The sequence below is a fragment of the Callithrix jacchus genome, chromosome 20 (genome assembly GCF_049354715.1).
Source record: "Callithrix jacchus isolate 240 chromosome 20, calJac240_pri, whole genome shotgun sequence".
NCBI lineage: Eukaryota > Metazoa > Chordata > Mammalia > Primates > Cebidae > Callithrix > Callithrix jacchus.
Genome location: NC_133521.1, coordinates 44,760,705 through 44,767,860, shown reverse-complemented (window position 1 = coordinate 44,767,860; position 7,156 = coordinate 44,760,705). Strand labels below are relative to the sequence as shown.

Genomic DNA, 7,156 nt, shown 5'->3' with positions numbered 1-7,156 from the left:
AATGTGTGCACCTCTAGTCCCAGCTGTTTGGGAGACTGACTGGGGAGCATTGCCAAGTTCAAACACAGCCTGGGCAGAACAGCAAGACCCTCATCTAAAAAAAAAGGCTCCTATCTCCTTCTTCTCTGTGTGACAACACTTATAAATCTGGAGGGAACAATTTCTCCTATGAACTGGGTAGTTTTATCCTGTTTTTTTTTTTTCTGTTTTTGTTTTTATTTTTAATGTTTTATTTTTTGTGGGTACATAGTATGTACTTGGGTACATGAGATGTTTGGTACATGAGTGCGTCATATCACATCATGGAGAACAGGGCGTCCAGCCTCTCAAGCATTTGTCCTTTGTGTTACAGACAATTCAATTATACTCTTAGTTCTTTTGTTTTATTATTATTATTTTTTAGTTGGAGTCTCTCTCTCTTGCCCAGGCTAGAATGCAATGGTGTGATCTCAGCTCACTACAGCCTCCACCTCCCAGGTCCAAGAGATCACCTTGCCTCAGCCTCTTGAACAGCTGGGATTACAAGCACACGCCACTACACCCAGCTAATTTTTGCATTTTTAGGAGAGACGGCGTTTTGCCATGTTAGCTAGGCTGTTCTCAAACTCCTGGCCTCAAGTGATCTGCCTGCCTCAGCCTCCCAAAGTGCTGGGATTACAAGGGTGAGCCACCGCGCCTGGCCTCTTGTTATTTAAAATGTATGGTTAGGTTCTTACTGACTAGTCACCCTGATGCCCTATCAGATAGTAGGTCTTAATCAGTGTTTCTAACTATTTCTTTGTACCCATTAATAATTCTTACCCAGCTGCCCCCACTCCCCTTCCCAGCCTCTGGTAGCCATCCTTCTACTCTGTATGTCCATGAGTTCAATTGTTTTGATTTTTAGATACCAAAAATAAGCGAGAACATGGGATGCTCATCTTTCTGTGCCGGGCTTATTTCACTTAACATAATGACCTCCAGTTCTTTGTTGCAAATGACAGGATCACATCCTTGTTTGTGGCTGAATAGTACTCCATTGTGTGTGTGGACCACATTTGCTTTATCCATTCACCTGTTGGTGGACACTTAGGTTGCTTCCAAATCTCGGCTGTTGTGAATAGTGCTGTAGTCAACTTGAGAGTGCAGCTAACTTTTCAATATACTGGGTGTCTGGCCAGCAGAGGGATGGCTGGGTCACATGGTAGCTCTGTTTGTAGTTTCCGAGGAGCCTCCAAACTGTTTCCATAGTGGTTGTCCTAACTTACATTCCCACAAAAGTGTGTCAGGATTCCCTTTTCTCCAAATCCTCGCCAGCATTCATTATTGCCTGTCTTTTGGATAAAAGTCACTTTAACCGAGGTGAGATGGTAGCTCACTGTAGCTTTGATTGGCACCTCTCTGATGACCAATGGTGTTGAGCTGCTTTTCAGATACCTGTTTGCCATTTGTGTGTCTCCTTTTGAGAAATGTCTGTTCAGATCTTTTGCCCATTTTTTGATTGGATGATTGGATTTTTTTTTTTCCTGTAGAGTTGATTGAGCTCCTCATGCATTCTGGTTATTAATCCCTTGTCAGATGAGTAGTTTGAAAATATTTCCTCCCATTCTGTGGATTGTCTCGTCACTTTGTGGATTATGTCCTTTGCTGTGCAGAAGTGCTTTAACTTGCTGTGATCCCATTCGTCCATTTTTGCCTTGGTTATTTGTGCTTGTGGGGTGTGGCTCGAATTTTTGCCCAGACCAATGTCCTGGAGATTTTCCCCAGTGTTTGCTTTTAGCAGCCTCATAGTTTGAGGGCTCCAATTTGAGTGTCTAATCCATTTTGCTTTGCTGTTTGTATAAGGTGAGAGCTAGAGTCTAGTTTCACTCTTCTGCGCATGCATATCCAGTTTTCCTAGGACCATTTATTGAAGAGACTATCCTTTCCCCAGGGTATGTTTTTGGCACCTTTGACATAAGTGAGTTCACTGTAGGGGTGTGGGTTTGTTTCTGAGTTCTCTAGTCGGTTCCATTGGTCTATGTGTCTGTTTTATGCTAGGGCCATGCTGTTTTGGTTACTATAGCTTTTCCTGTGTTTTTCTGTTGACACATAATAAACACTTTTAAGTGTAGATGACACTTAAAACTCTGTCTTCTAACTATTTCGAAACATACCAAATAGTATCTTTATCTACACTCATCCTTCTTCCCAGTAGCACACCAGAACTGATTGTTCCTGTCTAACTGACCCTGCACCCATAAACTACACTGTCTCCATCCCAGGGCCCTCTCCCCTCCCCAGCCTCTGGTAACCACTCTTCTATTCTTCACTTCTGTGACATCTGCTTTTTAGGTTCTGCATATGAGTGATGTCATGTATCATGAAGTGTGTATATTTATGTGCCTGTGTCCTCCAGGTTGATCTATGTTGATCTATGAAAATGACAGGATTGTTTTTTCTTTATATATATATTTTTGGGATGAACTCTCACTCTGTCCTCCAGGCTAGAGTGCAATGGCGCGATCTCGGCTCACTGCAAACTCTGCCTCCCAGGTTCCAGCAATTCTACTGCTTCAGCCTCCTCAGTACCTGGATCACAGACCTGCACCTCTATGCCCAGCTAATTTTTGTGTTTTTTGTAGAGATGGAGTTTCACCATGTTGGCCAGGCTGGCCTCTTGAACTCCTGGCTTCAAGTCATCTGCCTGCCTCGGCCTCCCAAAGTGCTGGGATTACAGGCATGAGCCACCATGCCTGACCTGGGTTGGATTCTCTTTGATGGCTGAATAGTATTCCATTGTGTGGATAGCCAGATTTTCTTTATCCATTCATTTGTTGATGGATGCTTGGGTTGATTCCAGATCTCAGCTATTGTTAATAGAGCTGGATTAAACACGTGAGTGCAGATATCTCTTCCACGTGCCGATGTCACTTGCTTTGGGCATATGCCCAGCAGTGGAATTGCTGAGTCCTTTGGCAGCTCCATGTGGATGCTTTGAGGAGCCCCCATGCTGTGCTCTGTCATGGTTGTACTAATTTGCATTCCCATCAACGGTGTACAAGCCTCCCCCTTTCCCCACATCCTTGCCAGTGTCTGCGATCTTTTGTCTTTTTGATAGTAGTCTTTCTAACTGGGATGAGGTGATAGCTCACTGTGGTTTCGGTTTTTTACACAGAGTGATCTGAGACTCAGAGGAACCAAGGAACCTGCCTGAGGTTGCCCAGCTGGTTGGTGGCAGAGATGAGCTGTGAGCCCAGGCGTCTGGTTCCAGAAGCAGTCTCTGCCTGCCATGCTGCATGTCTGGGCTCACTGCCTGCCAGTTCCTGGCCCTGGTTGGTTTCTGGTGCACTTGGGGAGAGGTCCTGGAAGTTCCTTGGCCCAAGGCAGTTTTTTAAAAAACATTGTGGTGATATATACTTGACATACAATTTACCATTATAACTTTTTTTTTTTTTGAGATGGAGTTTTATTCCTGTTGCCCAGGCTGGAGTGCAATGGCACGATCTTGGCTCACTGCAACTTCCACCTCCCTGGTTCAAGCGATTCTCCTGCCTCAGCCTCCCAAGTAGCAGGGATCATAGGCATACGCCACCATGCCCAGCTAATTTTGTATTTTTAATAAAGACAGGGTTTCTCCATGTTGGTCAGGCTGGTCTTGAACTTCCGACCTCAGGTGATCCACCTGTCTTGGTCTCCCAAAGTGCTGGGATTACAGGTGTGAGCCACCACACCTGGCCTCACTGTAACCATTTTTATGTGTTTAGTTCAAAGGCATTAAGCACATTCATTGCTGTGTAGACATCACCACTATCCATCTCCACGGCGTCCTCATCTTCCCAGACAGTAACTCTGTACCCTTAAATTAACTCCTCATTTTCCATCCTCCCTCCCATCCGGGGCACCCACCATGCTTCTTTCTGTTTTTATGATTTTAACGACTCTGGGTCCTTCACATAACTGGAACTTATATATAGCTGGGACTACAGGTGTGCACCAACATACCTGGCTAAGTTATTATTAACTTAAACTTTAAAAAATTGTTTACTTTCAGTTCTGGGATACATGTGCTGAACGTGCAGGTTTGTTACACAGGTGTACATGTGCCGTGGTAATTGGCTGCACCTATCAACCTGTCATCTGGGTTTTAAGCCCCACATACATTAGGCATTTGTCCTAATGCTCTCCCTCCCCTTGGCCCCCCAACCCCTGACAGGCCCAGGTGTGTGACCTTCCCCATCCTGTGTCCATGTATGCTGATTGTTCAACTCCCACTTATGAGTGAGAACTTGCAGTGTTTGGTTTTCTGTTCCTGTGTTAGTTTGCTGAGGATGATGGTTTCTAGCTTCATCCATGTCCCCGCAAAGGACACAAACTTGTTCTTTTCTATGGCTGCATAGTATTCCATGGTGTATATGTGCCACATTTTCTTTATCCAGTCTATCATTGATGGGCATTTGGGTTGGTCTGGCAGAGATGGAGTCTTACTATGTTGGCCAGGGTGGTCTGGAACTCCAAGACTCACAGATTCTCCTGCCTCATCCTCTCAAAGCACTAGGAGTACAGGCCTTTTGCCATTTTGGCTTATTTTAAAGAGCACAGCATCCTCAAGGTTCATTCACCACCGGGGGCTCCTTTCTTTTTAAGGCTGAATAATATTCCATTGTATGAGAAACTGATTATACTTGCCAAGAAGTTTGTCTTTCTGAACAGCCTGCTTTGTGCTTTATTTTTATTTTTTGGTCTTTCTGAATAGCTGTTTGTCTTATTTTTCTTTTTTTCTGAGCATTCCTGTATGCCAAACCTCTCTGAATATTTTTCTTTCTCTAATAGAAGGACCCAGAGAAGTATTTTCTTCCCAGTCTCAAGATGTCTCATTACTTAAGCCCTGGACATATTTTTTTTCCAGAGACATGGTCTCCCTCTGTCATGCAGGCTGGAGTAGGAATCACAGCTCACTGCAGCCTTGAACTCCTGGGCTCAAGTGATCCTCCCACCTCAGCCTCCCAAGCAGCTGAAACTACAGGCATGCACCACCAAACCCTGTGAATTTTTTGAAATTTTTCGCAGAGATGGAGTCTATGTTGGCCAGGGTGGTCTGGAACTCTGGAGCTCAAGTGATTCTCCTACCTCATCCTCCCCAAGCACTGGGATTACTGGCGTGAGCCTCCGTGCCTGGCCATAAATGGAATCTTAGTTCCTATTTTGATGAAGTTTAAGCTCTGTTCTTGGTGAAATATAAGCCTGAGAGGAGTCACTTTCTATCATAAAACTTGGCGATACTCTCCCTGAGTTTCCTGAATTGCATTTTATAGATAGTTATTCCTTTTTCTTGCTTGCATTTTTTTTTTCCTGAAAACAAGTTTTATTTAAATAGGGGTTTAAATACACTACACATAACATTAAAACTGAAAGGGAAAAAACCAAAAACCAGTTCGTTTCTTCCCGTGGCATTATGCAGCCGTAGCTGTGAAGGCGCAGGCTCTGCAGCTGGCCACATGACTCCTCAGTTTCAGATTTGTTCCCTTGTCAAAAGTTTAACTCTGATAGGAGGCTGGCCTCACATTCTGATGTTTGGATGTTCCTTAGCTAGGATACATGTAGTCAAACAGACCTTTGTGGCAAGCCGGATGTCCTATCATCTCACTAGAGGGAAGGGGACCTCTCTGAGCTCTGACCAGGTCAGGCTGGAGACACCAGGGGATCTTCTACCACTAAAGGCTCCCTTCTAGTGGTACAGCTGCTGGTGCTGCCTTACCCCATCCTCTCCTCTCAGATTCACTGAGGACTGTTCAGGTGGTCACATTCTCTTAGGGCAGGGAACTCTGCAGAGGGAGAGCGGAGGAGTTTCTGGCCATGGTTGTCTGCAATCTTAGGGCTCTGGGCTTGGCTGAAACATGATGGTACTCCTTGGTTTCAAGCTTGACACTACCAGGCACCTACTGCCTGACCTCTGTTTAAATGAGGGACTTCAAGACTAAACAGCATGGCTCTTTTCAGTGTATTGCATGGAGTTACACTAGTCCAAGCTAAAAGCGGACCCCAAATGGATACATTATACAAGCTGTGAGGTTTTTAAACTTGTGACAAGGGACAGAAGGGAAATTCTGCTCATTGCAAGGAAATCCTCACTCAAGCTTCAGTGAGCCACGAGCACTGAGAAGCCATGAACCTTCAGCTGATCGTCCTTGGCCAGTCCAGTCCCTAGGAGGAACTGGTGTATGTTCCTGCGCTGGTCCCTGTAGCTGAATTAGTTCTCTACATTCTGGGTGCTCATGTATAGCACCATTGCAGGCAAACTGCTTCTTAAACGCCGTCACTAGTTTCTTTTTTTTTTTTTTTTGAGACGGAGTTTTGCTCTTGTTAACCAGGCTGGAGTGCAATGGCGTGATCTCGGCTCACCCCAACCTCCGCCTCCTGGGTTCAGGCAATTCTCCTGCCTCAGCCTCCTGAGTAGCTGGGATTACAGGCACGTGCCACCATGCCCAGCTAATTTTTTTTGGTATTTTCAGTAGAGACGGGGTTTCACCATGTTGACCAGGATGGTCTCGATCTCTTGACCTCGTGATCCACCCGCCTCGGCCACCCAAAGTGCTGGGATTACAGAACTAGTTTCTTTTTATCGTAATCATCAGTGATCCCTTGGACAGTAGTCAGGGTCTTGCTGCCGTTTCTCCGTTGAATTCTTATACGGATATAATCCTCAGTGCCAGCAGGAAGCAGGTCATCACCCTTAACTTGCATCAGCAAAGGGGTCGAAAGAGTGGAGGTTCTGGAAAGCGGACATACGATACGATTCCTTCTCCTGGGTGGAAACGGCCTGCGGAAGGTGGCGGCGGTGGGAGAAGGCAGGCAGCGGGGACGGAACGTCGGAAGCCGGGGGCTCAAGGGGGAGGCTGCTGAGTCCTCGGCGGTGGCTCAGTGACTGGGGCTCTTGCTTGTATTTCAAGCAAAGACACATGGGAGTCCATCCCTGGAGTCGCTGCTCACGCTCTTCTGTGAGTTGCGTATCCTGCCCAGTGGTGCTGGCAAATAGCATCTCAGGAAGCTGAGCACATGGTGACAACACTTTAAACATCTCGAGGGACTGTGTACTTGGGAACCCAAAACTTCACGAATCGAGTCTTGCTTGACTTTCCAAGACGGGAATTCAGAACCTGAAGCTCAGAGGTACAACTGTTTTCTAAGGCGGCCTGTT

General features: G+C 45.8%; 1 pseudogene; it reads right to left on the bottom strand.

Moving 5' to 3' along the window:
- Positions 1–5,548: 5,548 nt before the first annotated feature.
- On the bottom strand, positions 5,549–6,890 carry LOC100408868 (eukaryotic translation initiation factor 1-like; annotated as a pseudogene).
- Between the last annotated feature and the right edge of the window lie 266 nt (positions 6,891–7,156).